The sequence below is a fragment of the Callithrix jacchus genome, chromosome 7 (genome assembly GCF_049354715.1).
Source record: "Callithrix jacchus isolate 240 chromosome 7, calJac240_pri, whole genome shotgun sequence".
In the NCBI taxonomy this organism is placed as follows: Eukaryota; Metazoa; Chordata; class Mammalia; order Primates; family Cebidae; genus Callithrix; species Callithrix jacchus.
This window is the reverse complement of record NC_133508.1, coordinates 105051203-105070387: the sequence shown is the minus strand read 5'-3', so window position 1 is coordinate 105070387 and position 19185 is coordinate 105051203. Positions and strand designations below refer to the sequence as shown.

At 42.8% G+C, this 19185-nt stretch overlaps 1 protein-coding gene and 1 long non-coding RNA gene across 5 annotated transcripts in view; one reads left to right on the top strand and one right to left on the bottom strand.

Annotated features, from left to right (window-relative positions):
- The window catches only part of LOC118142976 (uncharacterized), a 249818-nt gene extending 241225 nt beyond the window's left edge, over positions 1-8593 (bottom strand). Inside the window, exon 1 of the long non-coding RNA XR_013520173.1 lies at positions 8381-8593. This is a non-coding gene — a long non-coding RNA (uncharacterized LOC118142976). The remainder of the gene's footprint in view (positions 1-8380) is intronic.
- GNG12 (G protein subunit gamma 12) overlaps positions 7323-19185 on the top strand; it is a 131548-nt gene continuing 119685 nt past the window's right edge. For 2 of the 4 annotated variants that reach the window (XM_009001462.5, XM_054236417.2), the window contains exon 1: positions 7323-7438. The gene's annotated coding sequence lies outside the window, so the exon portion shown is untranslated. Of the gene's footprint in view, positions 7439-7655; positions 8999-19185 lie in introns of those variants that run through there. The other 2 variants (XM_002750940.8, XM_078332208.1) reach the window with 1 other exon arrangement.

The window sequence follows — 19185 nt, the reverse complement described above, 5'->3', positions numbered from 1 at the left end:
TCAAGTGAGGATTTTAATAAAATTGTTCAATTGTCAAGTCCATCTTCAGGATAAAACTGTACATCAGGTGACAAGAGGACAGTGATCCCTGAGAGATGGGAAACAGATGAGGTGTGTCCTACAACTCCCCCAGCACACTCCCTTGAGGGAGTTTCCCAGCCACAGCAAAGCGGGGGAATTCAGGAAGAATCTGGTGGACTCCATGAGTTAAGGAGATGGAGACAAGAAGAGATTAAGACAACTAGAATTCATAAGACAGAAAACCAGAGAGAAGAGAATTGTACAGAAAGAAAACCCAGAAACTAGCATGAATATGATGAGTGATGATGGGTTCTTGCAGGTGAAGCAACTACCCAAGGCTGAGAAAAGAACCATGTGCAAGAATAAGAGGGAACAGTGTCTGATGCTCACACAGGGTGAGGAAGATTCCCTCCTCCCACCTTCCAGGCTGAAAAAAATCTCAAGATTTATGGAGCAGTCGATAGACACACAGTCCCCTTTTGCTTCAATAGAGGCAAAAACCCCAGAGTGATAACTGCTCCAATCCAGCTAAACGAATCTTAAAAGCAAGAACCGAAAGGATAAATCTGTTTCCAAATAACCTAACTATATTCCAGAATAAAGCTCAAGGATATTTATAGGAATACAGAAATATCCAGCACAATCCATCAAGGACCTCTGCAAGTAGATCCATGCCCAAATTGGTATTGGGATTGCAGATGACTAATAAATAGAAGAAAATGTGCTCAACATCCCTAGTAATCCAGGAAATAGGAACTAAAACAACAATAAGACATCTGTGGAGGATTTAAACAGGCGAGGAATATGGTCAGAACACTCTTTAAACTAATGCACTTCTATTACCTTTAACATTTTAATGTGGTATGTAATTATCTGGGTAGTCTCAAAACAGAAATGGCTCATATTTTTATGATTAAAAAAATACTAATAAGGCCAGCGTGGTGGCTCACATCTGTAATCCCAGCACTTTGGGAGGCTGAGGCTGGTGGATCACAAGGTCAAGAGATCAAGACCATCTTGGCCAACATGGTGAAACCCCATCTCTACTAAAAATACAAAAAATTAGCTGGGCATGGTAACACACTCCTGTAGTCCCAGCTATTTGGAAGGCTGAGGCAGGCAAATCATTTGAACCTGCAGGTGGAGGTTGCAGTGAGCCAAGATTGCACCACTGTGTTCCAGCCTGGTGACAGAGCAAGACTCCATCTCAAAAAAAAAAAAAAAAAAAAACTGAGATAACTGAATAATACCAACAATGCCAGGATTTCTATACTCTAAAATATGCAATACTGGAATATTGAAAGAAAACAGCATTTGAATTACATTTTCTGAGATTCCCCCATATTCTGAAAAACAATTTTGTGTATTTTGGGAATGGTGTAAATTGGAGTCACTGAGGTTGCAGGCTTGGTATTTTCCTTTCTCACCAGTATCCAAAGCTAAATGAAATGAACAGGTTTGTTATCAAAGTGCCAAAGCAAATACTTTCCATTCCCATTTTAACTTCACTTAGGTCCACAGAGTTGCCTGTGTATGAGTCAAAACCCAATAGCATAGGCTATAGATGAACCAATAATCTAATCATCACCTCCCAGGCTGCTTTTCTTTCTGACACTGCAGGGGCCTATGTTTTCTTCAGGGAAGGTCTGAGGTGAGTGGCTGACAAAGAGCATGTTTCTGTTGAACCATTTAATTGCTTGGTATAACAGTACATTCCATGTCAAGGCCAATATCCAGCTTTTCTGGCTGAGTTCTGGAAATGAGCAAGGGCCTGGCATTGCTCAGATTGGCATTAGTTAGCCTTGCTCATGTGAGTTCTGCAAACAGGAGCTTTGACGCTGGATACCGCTGACTGTGAAGGAGAAAAATCTCCAAGCCTGCTCTGTATATCTGGAGGCTAGATGGATCATGTGGGAAGGGTGTCATGGGGGAATGGGAAAAGAGAGATTTACTCTATCCAATTTCCAGCCTTTCTTCTGGAGCTTGACACCCTCCCCTCCTCTTCAGCTGGGCTCTTTCAGCGCCCCTGTTTTTTCTCCTCCAGGTAGGTCTATTCTTTAGAACCTTGCCTCTCTTCTGCCAGGACAATTTATTTTGTTAAGGACTTCCTCAATTATTCTGTCTTGGAGAGACCCAAGCCAGGAAAGGGAAACCTCAGTTCTCCTTCTGGCACTCTCTCAAGTGGAACAACATCTGAAGGCAAACTGTAGAAGAAGATGGTGATCTTATCAGGAGAATGAGAAGGAAGAGGAAGAGGGGGAGGAAAAGAATAGGAAGAGGAAGAAAAAGGACAATATACAGACCTTAGCTACCCAAATACTAATATTGTCATTTTGCCCTGTTATAATCACTACTCAGAACTGGGATATACTTTAAAATATACAGCCTATACATTTTTTTGTGTGTGAGACGGATTCTCACACTTGTTGCCCAGGCTGGGGTGTAGTGGTGCAATCTCAGCTCACTGCAACCTCTGCCTCTTGGGTTCAAATGATTCTCCTGCCTCACCCTCCCAAGCAGCTGGAATTACAGGCATGCGCCACCGCACCCCACAAATTTTTGTATTTTTAGTAGAGACAGGGTTTTGCCATGTTGGCCAGACTGGTCTCTAACTCCTGACCTCAGGTGATCTACCCATCTTGGCCTCCCAAAGTGCTAGGAGTAAAGGCATGAGCCATAAATCAAAATCTGAAAGAGTAAAATCTAGTTTGCAATTTGCCATACTGAAAACATGTTCCAGTTCAGTTGTCTACACCAGAGGTTGCCACACTTTTTCCCTAAAGGGGCAGACAAATACTTTAGGCTTTGCAAGCCATAAGCTCTGTTACAGCTATTCAACTCTAGCATTGTAAAACAGAAGCAGCCATAGACAATAGCGAAATGAATGAGTGTGGTTGTGTTCCAATTAAACTTTATTTACAAAAAGATGTGGTTCTTTGGTCCTCTGGCCATAATTTGCCAACTCCTGGTCTACACAATGCTTTTTGTCTTTTTATATTTGAAAACAAAGATACATTTATAATATGAAAAAAAGGCACAATTTATAGAAAAGCTACACATTCATTGTGAAAAAATTCATGCAGTATAAAAAAGGTAACTTACCTGAAATCTTACCACAATGAGAAAATCTATGTTAATATTTTGCCAAACATCATTACAGATACGCTTATAGAAGAGACTCGTGTGTATGCATGCTTTTTTATACATGAATGGAAAATTCTAAACATGATGGTCTATAACCTGCTATCTAGCTTCAAGAATGCACTGAGGGCATCTTTTCATGTGAATATATTTAGATCTGTATCTTTTTTTCAAAATGTTTTAGACTGGTTAGGCATTTGGGTTGCATCTCTGATATCCTCTACATCTCTACTTTCTTAGTGACTGCTGGTTTAACTCTTCCAATGATAGGAAATTCATTAACTCTTGAGCCTGTATTTTTGACTTCTAGACAACAGTATCTGGGGACTTCCACTCTCTAGAGTGACAGGGCGTATTGTAGTAACAAGCCAGAAAGCTCATATTGAGTTAGTAATCAACTAACTTGCATGGATGCCTCCATTTTGGGCCACTCGCACCCAGGCCTCTGGAAGTTACCACCTATGTGAGTATGGAACTATGCTAACTTGCCTTCTGATCTGTAGCCACAGTTTTTGTCATAGCTCCTGCCTGTGGCAATACATGTTTCAACAGGTTACTTGGGGATTTCCAAGACTGTAGATGCTTCTCCCTGACCTAACTTCTGCATGGAAATATGGCAGCCTCTGACTGAGCAGAAAAACCAGTTTGGAAGACACTTATACACAGGTGATCTACTCAAAAGGAAGGAGCTCTCTCTACCTTCCAGGGCAGGTCCAGACAAAGACGGTAGCCATGTGCAATAGGACCAATAAAATCCACAGGGAACAAAAGCTGATATCCTAAAAATATTGTTCGGAAGTGAGATCCCCATCTCTAAAAAAAGAAAAAAAAAGAAGAATTGTTCTAAAGTCTGTGGAGATCTAATCACCCAGAGACTAACTGATTTGCCTCATCTCTTTCTGACTCATCCTTTAGCTACAGTGTTGTTATTGAATATTGAATAGAAATTCACAGTAGATTGACATAAGAATTGCAATTCATTTTAAAAAATCAACTGTCCTGAATTATAAAAGCACTTCTCTTGCTTGCCTCATGAGGGATTATATGGCCAAGGAAGTCACTTTTTAAAAATAAAACTTAATTTCCCTAGAATTGGGACTTGAGAGACATTCTCTTACAATACCTTTATTTTAAAGACAAGCAGAGACCCAGCAAAGTTAAGTGACTATCCCAAATTTACACAGCTTGTTCATGGCAAAACCAGGACTTCATCCCAAAGACCTTATCTCATAAGCATAGATTTCACTCCACTCCACTGACACTCTTTCATAGGCAACTGATTTATTTGTTTTGAATGCCACTGGGGGGAGGGGTAGAAAATAGTTCATTAACTATTTTATAGCAACAACATAAAAAAAAAAGGGAAAGAAAAAAATGTTTAAAAGAAGGCCAGAAAAAGAAAACAAAAATAAGAAACCAAGTAGACTCTTGGAATTTGGCCCAGTGGCATAGGGAACTCTACAGACATATAGATCCAAGCAGAGTTATCACAAATATGGGCAAAGGAGCTGAATCATTTACTCCTCCACACCGGCTAAAGGCTAGGGATGGAGGTAGAGGACATTGATTTTAGGCATTTCCAGCTGTCCTGTGCCCAGGCAAAGCAAATCCTGCAGCTGGAGCTGGTACTCTGACAATAAGATGCAGGTGCTGCCAGGTGGGAATGAAAGCATGCCTGGAACCAGTGTGCGTGAAACTAGAAAAGGACTGGAGTGGGTATGGCTAAGTACTGACAGAGATTGCTGGAATTAGGCATGTGCTTTAACTTGAACTAGGGTAAAAGATTGACACTTGCTTATCAAGCCCATGATTACATGCTGGGAGTTACTAACTGCCAGGATAATACGTGTACAAAATAACAAAACTGAGTCAAAGAGGTTGAGGCAGGAGAATCTCTTGAACCTGGGAGGCAGAGATTGCAGTGAGCCGAGATCGCACCACTGTACTCCAGCCTGGCTACAGAGTGAGATTCCATCTCTAAATAAAAATAAATGAATGTTACAGTGGTATGAAAATGGAATCTGAATCACTGACGTTTGAGAAGCATCAGCAGAGTAGAAAGGACACTAGATCAAGGCCCATAGATAAAAGCACAAAGTATGGGGTCAGCCACCCAGGGTTTGAATCCTGGCTCTGCCACTTTTGCTCTGTATGACCTAACCTTCCTGTAACTGCGTCCTTGGGTTGTTAGGAAGATTAAAAGGTTTGAAATGTGTAAAGCACTTAAAGTAACATCTGCCATGCAGAAAGTGCTGGTTAAGTATTAGCTCTTATCATTCCTGCCTTGCTATCAGGTTGGTGCAAAAGTAATTGCAGTAATACCGGTTTGCACCAACCTAATACTAACTCGATCAGTGCTTCTCAATTTATCTGTGATATTTTATTTTCAATCTGTTGCAGGCTGATGCTTTTGTACTTAAGAGAAAAATAAAATAAACAGACATAAAATACAAAGCTGCATTTTAAATGATTCAACAGACATAAAATTACTCTGTCAGTCAAATTGCTGTAAGTTTCTACATAATCATCTTCAATTCCTATGCTCGTCCCCTTGTAGATGGGTAATGGTTTGCAGATCGTCACTATTCTATGAACCACAATTTGAACAGCACTCAACTAGAAAACCTTCGACACCAACACTTAAGTTATTGGTGTTCCAGCTTCCAGGTTTTTGCAAGAGACTAATGAGAGAAGGGTAAGTACATGAAAGCACTTATTAAACTATGAAGCGTCCCAGCAAGGGAAATTAGTGGTATGGCTTAGAAGAGTCTATTCTGTAGTCTGCAGCCAAAACACAAACTCCAGTATGCCACCCTCTCAGTCCCTGTAGTATCAAGCTGTTCTGTTTCAGGTGTATCCTTTGAACTGTGAATATATGTGAATCAGTCAAGCATGTCCCAATGCTCAATAGAACAGGAAATAAAGACCCCTCTGGCAGGCTGTGGCTTGCACCCCAACAACCACTGCCATCAGCAGCTTGCTAAGACCACAATCCTGGGGCAAGGCATGCATTCATACACTTACTCAACCTGTGACACCTCTTCTACATGTGCAAATGATTTCACTAAACCTGATACTTGCCTAGGGGTCAGAAGGAAAGCAAGAGGGAATATCATGCCCTGACTGCAGTCCTTCGTTCTTAGATTCCCCAGGGCCCACTTGTCCTTAGTTGGTGAAACTCAATACACAGACATCCCTCACCAATGCTTTCAGACTCCATTTCAAATGTGGACTCTGCCCACACTGGTTCTAAGTGACCTACTTTGGCCTCACCTCTTTTCTTTCCACCCTGTCAAACAAGAAAGCAGTTACCTAGGGATACTCTAGAAGTCCGCTGAATGGTTTTCTGCACATCCAGCTTCTTTACTCTTTCTGGACTCCAAGAGGGCAAGCCCCCTGTCTGATTCATTTTTATACCTCTCCCATCACCTTTAGCACTGAGCTTGGTACACAGCAGATGCTCGGTAATGTTTGTCAAATGACCCTAGCACGAAATCTATGGAAGTAGAAATGGCTCCTCCATTTACCCAACTTTGAACCCTGCCGGAAAAGACCAACCAAGTCCAATTAATTCATTAGGTAGAACTCTGCCAGGTACTGGACATTCGGAAACAAATTGCACGGGGGTGGGGCAGATGGACGGGAAGCTCATGGTAGGTGGATGTACCACAAACTCAACAATCGGCAGTTACACCTCCACTTTCTGGGAAACATCTCTCCGTGGCCCCAGGGCCCTTAAATGTTACTGTGAGTGTTTTCCTCTGAAGTTTCTGGAGCAAAGCCTAACTTTTGTGTAGGGGTTTGGCAGCGCTCGTCCTCGCGGCCCTGGGGACCGCTGGCACAGGGGCTGGCGAGGCGTTCGCACGCGAAGGAAACTTGCGAGGAGTCGGGGTGGCCCCGCGGAGGGCGGCTCGTAAAGTGGGGGCCCTCCGAGTCCTCGAACTTCAGGTCCTCCATGAGAATTCGGGGAAGGAGGACGACCAAGGACGGCCAGACGTCCACCGAGCTTCCCCAGGCCGGGCCTCGCCCCTCCTCCAGCTGGGCCACCACGCGGGCTCCGCGGCCCGGGTAGGCACAGCCAGGGCGTCTGGGCGGGAGGCAGGGCCGGGCGCGGAGGAAGGAGCCCGGGGCCGCCGCCGCCCCGCCCACCCCAGCGAGGCGGAGCCGGCGCCCGGAGGAGCGAGAGGAGGAGGAGGAGGAGAGGTCGGAGCCGTCTCCTGAAGCCCTTAGTGACCGAGTCCCGGCGGCTACGGCGGGGCAGCGCACCGGCAGACGGGTGAGCACCCAGCGGCAGGCGCGGGTGGCGAGTCGGGTCCCCGCGGGGTCGGGGCGCGGCGCGGGGCGTCGGCCAGCGAGTTCGGGGGCCGCCTCCGAGTCCCGGGTGCTGGGAAGCGAGATGGAGGGAGGGAGCGGAGGAAGGAAGGAAGGAGGGAAGAGTGTCCTGGAGGGCGGGGACTGGTCGGGGCGCTGGGCGCCGGAGACCGGGGGGAGGGGGAAGAAGGGGGCCAGGGGCACCCTGACCAGAGGCAGAAACAGCGCGCGCGCCCTCGACGAGCGGCCGCCCGAGGTCGCGGGAAGCCGGCGCCCCCATGGTTGGGGCTGGGGCTGGGGCTGGGGCTGGGGCTCGGGCTGGGGCTGGGGGTGGGTGGAAAAGCCTCCCCGCCAGCGAGCTCGCCTCTTCGGCAGCCTGCGGCTGTGTGCCCCGCGCCCAGTTGGGAGGCCCGAGTGTTCCCAGCCCTGGCTCGTTGTGGTGCCAGGCGCTGGAGGGCTGACATTTGGGGGCGACAGGGACGCCACGCCCCTTTGCCTACTTTCTACCTCTCGGGACTAGCCGGCGGGAGCGCAGCCTTGGAACCCGCTGGGCGCTGGGGGTCTAGCCGGGAAATAGCGGGTCGCAGAGGGAGTAGCCCACAGGACGCACCCCGCGAGGGACCCCAGAGCAGGGACCCGAGGCTGCCCTTCTGCAGACTGTTTTTGCAGGTGGTAAGGGGGAGGCTGAGGCTCAGTCTTGAGTGATTTTTTTCTTAAAAAAAAAAAAAAAAAAAAAATTATTGCCCGACAATTATCCCGTGGATCAGGGTGACTTCTGTTTTTCATTTTAATTAGGGTATATCAGTTAAAGCTAACTTTAAAACGCTGTCACTTAGCGCCTCCCGTCACCCACTCGTCCCTCGCTTTGCGTGTCCTGTAAACTTGGCTTAAATCATTCATAACTCACGATAAGGAAGCCGTGATTCTGGTTCAAGTCGCCGCGGTGGAGTGAAACTTTGCCTAAGTGGGAGTGAGTGGAGGCACTGCCGCGGCCGGTCATCTGGTGGTCATCCTGCCGGGCGTGGTTGTATACAAACAAGTGGATCGAGAAGGAAATCGCTCCACACCAGAGGTACAAGGGAGGTTCCTGCGCCCACGTGTCAGGACACGTTTAATGGCTGCTCCCAGCGGAAACAAACGGGAATTTATTAGACCTTGTGGAGTTGGACAAACTTCACATGATTAGCTTCCTTCCCATCAGTTACTTCCTCTCCCCCCTGCTGTCTTGGCCGACACAGTTTATATTTCCTGGGGCGGTTGTAGACTCGCCTGAATAGGCCGTCTATAATGAATCTTTTGGCTGTCGTCAGAGGCAGGGTCTGCGTCTGTGCCTTCTCTATTTTAAAAACGGAGTTTGGCTTTGTTTTTAAAAGTGCTAGTCACCAGACTGCACCCTTGCCAGCGCTTCTCAGCTCTCGAAGTAAATTATCGCAGGATGGCGGCCCTCACCTAGGAGAACCAGGAAGGCAGGAAGCGCTAGAACGACGGGATTGAATTTTACTGTTGCCAAAACAATCACATTCAAGTAAGGAGCTGTTATGTTTTTCTTTTTTTTTTTTTTTTTTTTGACCAAATTGTATGTACTAGCAAGCCCCTTTTCTAGTAAACTAACATGTGATTCACACACCCACACGCACAATTTTTAAAGTAATCGAACATTTTACAGAGACTTAAGTGATAAAAGGACTTTCAGATAAAATATTCAGTCCCTTTGCCTTCTCTAATAGTTAATCAGCGCCGTAAAGCCGTGGTTTACGTCCAAAAAATGCTGAACAGTCTACTGCGTGGTTAGACCTTATAAGTAAGGCAGTACTATTTTTGCTATATTTAACCCGCGTAATTTACTAGATATTGAACCCCCAATAGGGCACACAACACTTAGAATTGTATAGAAATATATGAAAATGTGAATCTGTGTTTCCCAAGAGCCTGAAAAAATGGTATTATAAAAATTTCCTGTCCAGAAAGCTCCAATCTTACTTGAAAAACTAGCTCTCTAACAATTAGATTTGTGGATTTGTTTTGTCACTTGTTAGAGAATATCTGTGGTTTGTTAAAAGTGTGAGAGCAAAGGGCTTCCTGGTTAAAAACCTGGAGGAAGTGGTTAGCCAATATCAAATCAGTTTTATTTTTAAATTATTGTTGAAACTTCACTCTCACAGGAAAAAAAAATTCAAATTTAGAAATACGTGATTTATTGTGTTTTGCTTTGTTTTAGAGCTTTATGTCAGCTTAATCTTAACCTAGGAAGGAGAGCTGTGAAAGTCAAGTAAATTTTTCTGAGCCCTAACTTGGAAGAGAAACTTGTTTAACAGTGATTTGGGGTGTTGGCTTTGGAGTCAGACAGACTTAGATGAGAATATTAGCTATTTAACCTTTTTCAGTCTGATTTATAAGATGGGGATAAAAATGGTCTCTAACTGTAGGGCTTTAAAGAAAGTATATGAAACAATCTTTGGAAAACACACTGAACTTAACACAGTACATGGTCAAAATTATTAGATATTTGTCTAGCGTATTCACGCAGCAGGCTACTGGATGGATTGCAAGGGGGCAGCTTGAACCTTCTGGAATTGCTAGGTAGAGCAGTCTCAAATTCCTTGGAAAGTAACTGGTGTGTGTGTGTATGTGTGATGTTTCTACCACAGCAATATGAATAATTATGATTAAAGGATTAATAGTTTTAATATGCTTTTCGTGCTAAAGTTACAATTGCATAGTAATTTTGACAGTCAGAAACATTACATTATCCTTTACATTTACAGAGATTTTATGTTTCAAATAATTGTATTTATTAGCCCCAGGTAGGAAATTGAACCAAGAACAGAAGTGTTCATCTTTAACCAAGTATAATTCTTAATTAAAGCATGAAAAAATGTGACCCAAGGGTATCTGGTTATTTACTTTTGCATGTACTGATGTCCAAGGCCAGCAAATAAGTCATAAGAAGTGTTAGGCTGATTGTGAGTGGTTGTTTTATTTTTAAACTTTCATGAGAATGGGTGTTCAATTAATTCAGGGAATCTACTCATCACATTGTTGGCTCATTTTCTAAAATCTAAAAAATTTTTTCAGTGCTTTTGTCTTTAAAACAAACCCTTTAAAGCTTGTGTTTGTCTTAATGCACATCAGGTGCACAGAATTGGGCAGAACCTGAATCTTAGCTCATGCCACAGATGATTTCTCATTTTACTAATTGCTCCACTGGGACACAGAGATGTGGTTTATAATAATTTTAAATAACTATAAAGGGTACAGTGTTGTTATTAATTTTTTCTTGCCTATGACATTATGCACTGAAGCAGTTGAAGCATTCGATTGAATAAATTATTGATTCTTCTCACTCCTAGGACGTCATAGCATAATGATTTCTGGCTCATACGTCTAGGTGGGCAAGTTACTTAATCTGTGCTTCAGTGAAGTGTTGTGAGGAATAAATGAACTAATCTATGTATAGCATTTGGAATAGTGCCTGGTGCATAGTCCACATTCAATAAATATTAACATTAAATTATTGAAATTTTCTCTAAATGTTGTATAATGAGCATGCATTATTTTTGTAAAAGGAAAATAGCTGTACAAAATTTTAACGTTTCCCCCAAATCTAAAAAAGCTCAGTAATTTAATAGTCCCGCAAAATAATACTTACAAAATAAGAGAATTAGGCAATCGTCATTGTGTCTTTTAAATGTGAAATGGTTTGCAATATTAATTTAAATTCTCCCAAATCTCAATTCCATTTTCTTTTTTAATAGAGATTTTTAAAAACCAGTAATGCCTTAAATCTGTTACAATTTAAAATGGGGGAAAGCAATGTGCACAGCTACAGGATGTTATTACAATTACAACTAGCTTAAAAATTGTTGTTAAACCATAAAAAAAGGCTAGAAGAAAATACAAACAAATTGGTGGCGGGATTATGATGCTCCCCACCCCCACCCTGCTTTTCCCCTATTTTTCACAATAATCCTCTATATATACACTAAAAAATAATTCATTTGTGTAATAGTTACTAAAAAACAAATCTAGTTTATTAACTACAAATAGCAGGATTTTGTTTTGGAAAAAGCACCACTTTATGGCAGTGAAATGTCCTTCAGTTAAATGTCAAAACCTTTGCAGTGAGAATTGTTTAGCAGTAAAAAAGAAGCCCTTTCAGAAGCTTGTAGGTTGATATTCATGAGGAATGTTCGAAGAGTCTACCAGTGGGTTATTAGGATCTGCATATAGACCTAGTCCACCAACCTTGACTTTATGGAAGTTGTGACTTTCCAGATCCAGGCCTGCGTTGATGAACTGCGTTTTTACAGCACCTTCACTATATCAGACACCTGGAAGACAGTAATGAGGCAGATACTGGTGCACTTAGTTTAACAGCAAGGTTGGATAGATAAAAAATAATTACAGCACAATTGCATGTATTCCCTATCCTGGGACCTTTCTAAACCCTTCCTATATGCAGTCTTACTCAGTTCTCATGACAGCCCAGAGGAGGAAGCTGAGGTTCCCTAAAGGTCTGAACCTTGCTTAGGTGGGAAGAACGGAATTTGACCCAGAAGCATCTTAATTCTGCATCTTATGCCCTCTGCACAGAGATTGAGGTGCATCCAGCCAGAGATGAGAGTGAAGAGGGCTTTATGGAGTCAGTTTTGTTTAAAAACTATAAATCAAATAGAGAGAAAGAGGAGGAGCCTCCTTTTAGGTGGCCTACCTGAGGAGAATCATCAGTACCTCTCCATCAGACTCGCCACTCTTTAGCTGTAGCAATGAGCACTCGCAAATGACTGCTGAGACCCAGCAGGCCTGAAGTGAACACAAAGACCCAGTCCTTGGAGACCCTGTGAAGTCTACGTCTTTCATCCGTGGACTCCCAAAGGAGGCCTGGATAGCACAGATGAGGGAACTGACCTGCTAAGTCCTGTTCTAGAGACAGCACATACTCACAGATCCTGACCTCCCCACTTTCCTCCCTTGGGAACAACAGGAGAGTAGTTAACAGGTAGCGTGGATCCAGGGCAGACGGTGGAGGTGATTTGACTGAAAGTAACTGCTAGCTGGATTATTCCATTTATTGGAGAGTCTCTCTTGAAAATCATTTCTGGTGTCACTGAAGTGTTTGGTTTATCATGTCAGGCTTTATTGGGTATCATAAAAGTGCTTAGTTGTGAAGTGTCTGGTTGCCATCCTGTGACAAGGAGGGTTTCTGTCTTCTTTTAATGGGTCTGCATTTCAGAGAATTACTGTATAATAAAAACTGGAGTGTTGGAGGCTGTTAAGACTTAATACTTTCAGTTCTGCTGGAGGGTTAGTAGCTAAAAGAATAACTTATTTTAGGTCGAAGTGAATGGTTGCTAAAAATCTTCTGTAATTTTCACATTCATTGATTGTTTAAGAAATGGGTGCCTTTGGGCCCAGAGAGTCAGAAGGCTTTGTATTCTGTGTGCTTTCTGACACAGCAGGCCATCACTCCTCTTGCAGGCAAGGTCATGTAATTGACATAGGATCCCCTTTGGTTGTTAGAAGAGAGAAGTATAAGCTCTGGTTGAACTTGAGTTGCACATGCTCACTAGAGTGAAGTCTGAATCAGTTGCCATATCTGCACTTGCATTGTGTAGAGAATTGCCTTCATTCAGAATGGCTGGGTGCAAATCCACATGAACCCATTAAACGCAGAATCTTAAATTCACTGATGTGAAATTATCAGGCTTTTATTTAGCTGCAGATGGTACTAGTCAAAATATCCTTGACCACTGGACACTAAACCCTTAGCTCCCCACTGGGTCCCTTTGACTCAGACCCCAAGCTTGCAGTTACCTCAAATCTTTCTTTCTTTTTCTTTTCTGGTGGGGTGGGATAAATTGTTGCAGAGGAAAAACATGAAGTCTTTTCTCAAATGAATACTCAAACAGAAATCCATTAAATCCCAACATGAACTAAATCTAAGGATGGAAAGAGAAATCGAAATCTAAAAGCCTCTTGGACTTTATTGAGGCTTATCAAAGACCTTATTGAGGTTACATTATCATACAAAGTTTATTTAACCAGGATCTCAGGCAAATTAGAAAGGTGTTGAAACCTTTGAGCTTTACCTAGACTAATGAAACCTTTGATCTGTACCTAGACTAATGAAATCTTCGGAATTATTAGACCATGGTCTGCACATTAGACCGTGGGGCTTCATATGGCCATATAAGGTCATGATTGGCTATTCAGATAAGGTGTCATGGGAGAGTTGGATGTCTGGCCAGGAAGCAGAAGGAATGGATTGTGACTTCTTGACAGAGATGCCCTGAACTATTATACAGGTTGTTCACTGCACAAGCGTGCCTAGGCAAGGAGGCAAATGGGAGGTTCACATCTGCTAAGCAAACAAAAACCGCATGCATCCTGGAGTAGGATTGCCTCTGCTAGGATGAAAGGGAACTTCTTTCTGGTGCTATTAAACATGCAAAAGCTTAGGTGCACATGGAGGGATGGCCTTTTTTAACACACACAGAGGTACAGTATGGGTAGCAGCAGCTCTGCTTTTCAAAGCCCCTGTAGCCACAGTAGTCCTCTAGATGACATCAGCTGGCAGAGCCTGTCACTTATCCATTTGGCTTATCATGTCAGGCTTTATTGGGAAACATATAAACTTCATGAATGCCAGTGGAATGAAGGAATAAAACCATGCTTTCTGTGGGTGCGTCAGCAAGGTGCACGTAAAAAAGTAATATTGGTTATATATGCCAGGAAACACACATTCAGTGGTACACATTGCCTATGATGAGCTGCTTTCTCTTCATTACTTCTGAGGGACAGGTAGAGACCAGCACTCGGGGTGCTGTTGATGTTTATTGCTAGTTAAACGCGAGCACACTCAGTATTGCCTAAAACTTGTCAGGGTCACTGACACCCCTTGCGTAGTTGGCCTGGTGCAGGGAATGGAGTAGTAGTAACTACTGGGAATGTGGAAAGGGATTCGTGTTATTTACTGACCAGCCATAGGCCTTTTTCCTTGGGGACAGGATGCAAGTAACAGTGGTTGCAGGAGCCTTTGGAACTTACCTATGAATAGCTGCTGCTTCTAGTTTATGCCGAGAGATACAGAGTCTTGTTGCCAAAGGTACCACAAACTCAGTTTGTCTGTGTTCCTCTTAGTGCCAACTGGTACTACTCACATGCTTTTTTAAGTTGATCCTTTAGAAAGCCTGTAGTCAGAATCAACTTCTTCTTTCTGGCTCCTCTTCTGGGAGGCATTTGCACAGCCTGTAGAATCAGCTATGTTTAGTGAATCTAACTGCTAAGGCGGTGGTGCTGAGGATCAAGGTGCCGGTTCATACTTCGAACCTAGGCCATCTGATGTTTCTGGGGACACTATACCTTGTGAAAAAAGAAAAAGAAACCCAGAAGATGTAGAAACGTGAAAGTCCCTTTCACATTTAACCTGGTTAAATGCAGTCGCCTTCAGACATACTTAGATTCCCAAAGCAGGAAGAACAGAAGATGACATTCCTAAGAATTTCTTACAGTATTTCTTTAAATAGCACATTCACCTGTTGTGTTTATAGCATGATTTGATTGCACAGAATTCCAGGAGTCACAAGTTTTCAAGGAATATCTCTGTCAAATTAAGCAGATTATTCCAGCACATCCCTTACCCCCACTTTTATTTGAACATAAATATTTGATGAGGAGCATGCTTTATCCAAGAGCAAATCAAGGCCCCTGGCAGGCTGCCTGGGAGGTAACACTAGTGTTCCTGTCTTTGCCTCCCATGCACCTACAGTTCTCTGACTTCCTTCTGATTGTAATAAAGATCAGGAGGCTCAGAGCCACCCACATCCAGCAAGTAATATAACACAGGGCAGAAATCACCCTCTCCAAGCTCACTGTGCTCACCTCCTGAGCTCTGAACTGAGATTTCTCTGATTGAGTTTCACGTGAAAACCTACCTGCCTAAACCCAGGTTTCTCTGACTCCTCCTGAGCTGCTGAACTCCACCTTAGCTTTATCTCGTCCATGCCAGTCTTCTCCTTTTCTTCACGCTTCTGGGAAAATTGCTTATACAACCTCTTTATTTTTAAAAATATATAATATATAGTCTCCAAGAAACATCATAACCAGATACAAAGATAAACACTTTTGACAGTTTCTTACAAGAATTCCCTACAAGATTTATTTTATTTTTTGAGACAGGATCTCACTGTCACCCTGGCTGGAGTGCAGTGGCTCAATCACGGCTCACTATAGCCTTGACTTTTCTGGCTCAGGTGATCCTCCCACCTCAGCCTCCTGAATAGCCTGAATAGCTCGGACTGTAGGTGCCTGCCACCATGCTTCACTAATTTTTGTGTTTTTTGGAGAAATGAGGTTTCACCATGTTGCCCAGGCTAGTCTCGAACTCTTAGGCTCAAGCAGTCTGCCAGCCTCAGCCTCCCAAAGTGCTCGGAGAACAGTCATGATATACTGCACCCAGCCCCAAAATTTGTTTAAAAAGAAAATTCACAAAAAATCAGAAGTTTTCAAATTCAAAAGTATTGCTGACATCTTACCATGCCTTTCCCATATTCTCTGCAAGTAGCAACTTGTAAATACAAGTATATAAGAATATATGGTATTTTAATTCTCCCCCTTCTTTCATTAAAGATGGTATGTATATTCTTCTTTACCTTGCCTTTTAAAATTAGCAGTATGTTTTAGACATCTGTCTCTGCAAGTATCTTTCTCTCTCACACACACAGAATAACAAATTTTCCATCAAGTGGATGTACCGTGGTTTATTTGACCAATCCCTACTGCTGGCCCTTTGGGCTGTTTCCCAGTCTTTTGCTGTTACAAACAGTGCTGTGATGAATAAAGATGTAATAAATCATTTTGCTTTGTGAAGGTGGACCTAAAAATTGATTCCCCGAAGTGGGACTGCTGAATCACAGAGCTCTGTTGTACCCCTCCAGAAAGGTTGAACCAGTTTGCTCTCCCATCAGGGATGTATTGGATGGCCTGGTTCCTTACAGCCACCAGCCGTAAAAGTGTCAGCTCTTCTTATTTTTTGCTAATCTGGTTTCTGCACAATGGTAGTTTAGAGTCGTTGAAATATTTTTGATTATGAGTAAGATGGTGGTTTGGGGCCATTCTTACATCTTTTTAGCATGTTGATCCTCCTGTGGGCATTTGTTGACCTTTCCTCATGCATTCATCTCTGTCAGAATCTCCTAAATAAAGACTTATGAATGTGATGGCTCTTTGGGGCCTAAGGGTAGAGTGGGCTGCCAAATTGTCAGTGCAAAATCAAGAGAAGTGGAAAGTAGAGTTTTATGCCAGTTGCTAATGTCTGAATTAAAAATAGTTTTCAGCTAATGGTATTACTAAACTGGGACTTCTCCAAAAAACATGAAGATGATCTTCTAGTCTGGAATTTCTCCCTCTCAAACAAAAACAAAGGAGAGAGATTGAGAATATATATGTTTCAACGGCATTTCCTGCAAAACTTAAAAACTTCCTTTTAAGAAGACTAGAATTTTCTGCTTTCACATACCTCCTGAAAGGAGGTTATACATGCCACATTTTGTTGTTGTTGTTGTTGTTTACTCTCTGAATTGGGTTCCTGTTCTCCCTTCATTTCACTATCACAGCTCCATCTACTCTATTTCCAGGGAGAAAGAGAAGGTGAAAGTAAAAATACAACTTAAGACAAGCCAGAGCTCAGGAGTCTAAGGTGTGGGGTTGGATTGCATAGAATCATCTTTCTTTCTGAACTGCTCTTTCAGTCAGCTCTTGGGATGCTATTTTAATATAAAATTAATTTTCCTCTTTTAAAAATTGAATGCCATCAAAAGAGAGGGAAATAATGATTTGTTGGAAAGATGACTGTGGCTTTGTTTTTGGAAATTCATAAGAGGCAGACAGTCTTATGTATTTGAGTATAAAGTTAGCCTGTATCTCCATCAAAAAACAAAAAACAGCAAAAAAAAAAAAATTTAAAACTCTGTCTCTGGGAATTCCTATGTTAGCAATGAGTGGCCCATGAAAAATCCCAATGAAAAAATTCTATCTTCCAGGCCCAGTGCTCTTTCTCTTTTCAGCTCCTGACTATGTACATTCTGACTTTTGTGAAGATTGGTTTAAAGCTCTCTGGATGTTTTGTTTTCCTTCTAGTACTTATCTCAGTCTATTGTTGTGTTAACCTCCCTTACTACAGTGTCAGCTTCATAAGGACGGGATATTGATCCAGTCCCTAGAAGGGCACCTAGCACCTTTGCGTGCCTGATCAAAAGAGCATTGACTGCTTCTGGACCTAGCTGAGTCTTTGTGGTCTTGTATCAGACATGGGCCTGAAGGAGGTCATGTCAGCCATTCCTTGGCCTTTTGACTAGATACCCTGGCTCGGGGTGTCCAGTCTTTTGGCTTCCCTGGGCCACAGTGGAAGAAGAATTGTCTTGGGCCACACATAAAATACACTAACACAAATTTGTGTTGGGCCACTTCAAAGCTGTCCTGGGCCACATGTGCCCCTTAGGTTGGGCAAGCTAGCTTTTTGCACTCTCTGGCAGCATGCAGAGTGGTTTAGAGCAAGCTTGTCCAACCCATGGGCCATGTGCAGCCCAGGACGACTTTAAATGCAGCCCAACACAAATTTGTAAACTTTCTTTAAAAATTATGAGTTTTGCAATTTTTTTTTTCAGCTCATCAGCTGTTGTTAGTGTATTTTATTTGTGGACCAAGACAATTCCTCTCCTTCCAGTGTGCCCCAGGGAAGCCAAAAGATTGGACACTCCTGGGTTTAGAGCTTGAATTTGCAGTCTCAATCTCCTGGACAAATCACCTGACCTCTCAGATCCTGTTTTCTCATTTGAAGAACAGAGATAATGGCCCCATATTTCAACAAATCTAAGATGTCACTGATTAGATGTGCCAGTATTCCATGTGCCACTAAGAAAAAGAATTGCTGCGGATTAAACTATAACCCACATCAGCTGTAGGAGTCTGTTAGTTTTCTATGGTTGCCATAACAAATTAACACGAATTTAGCAGCCTAACACAACAAATATGAATTGTCTCACAGTGTTGTACATTGAAAGTCAGGGTGGGCTTGGCCGGTTTCTCTCCTTTGGGTTTTATAAGGCCAAAATCAAGGTGTTGGTCTCTTATCAGGAGGCTCTGGGGAGAATTTAATTCTAGGCTCACTCAGGTTGTGGGTGGAATCCAGTTCCCTGCAATTACAGGATGAGGGCCTCCAGCTCTTTGCTGCTTCTCAGCTGGGAGCCATCCTCAACTCCCAGAGACCTCCCTCTGGTCCTTGCCCTTGAGCCCATATCAGAGCTAGCAAAATTATGAGAAATCCTTCTTATGCTTGGAATCTCTGACTTTTTGTTTTTGTTTTGTTTTTGCTGTATCTCTTTGCCTCCAGCCAGAGAAAGTTCTGTTTTGAAGGGCTCCTTTGATTAGATCGAGCCCACCTATAGGTCTCCATATATTAAGGTCAGTAACCTTAATTGCATAATGCAAAGTCCCTTTGCCATGTAATATAATATATTCACATGTTGCTAGGATTAGGACACAGGCATCCTGGGGGGAGCATTCTGCCTACCATGAGGTCATTCAAGTTATCAGGGATCTTAAAATGTGAACAAAATATGCTTCTTAGAACTGATGAAATACTATCTTTGGCTTAGGAATAAAACAGCTGCTGATATATATAAAGTACTTAGGGTGGTACTAGTGAATGCTCAG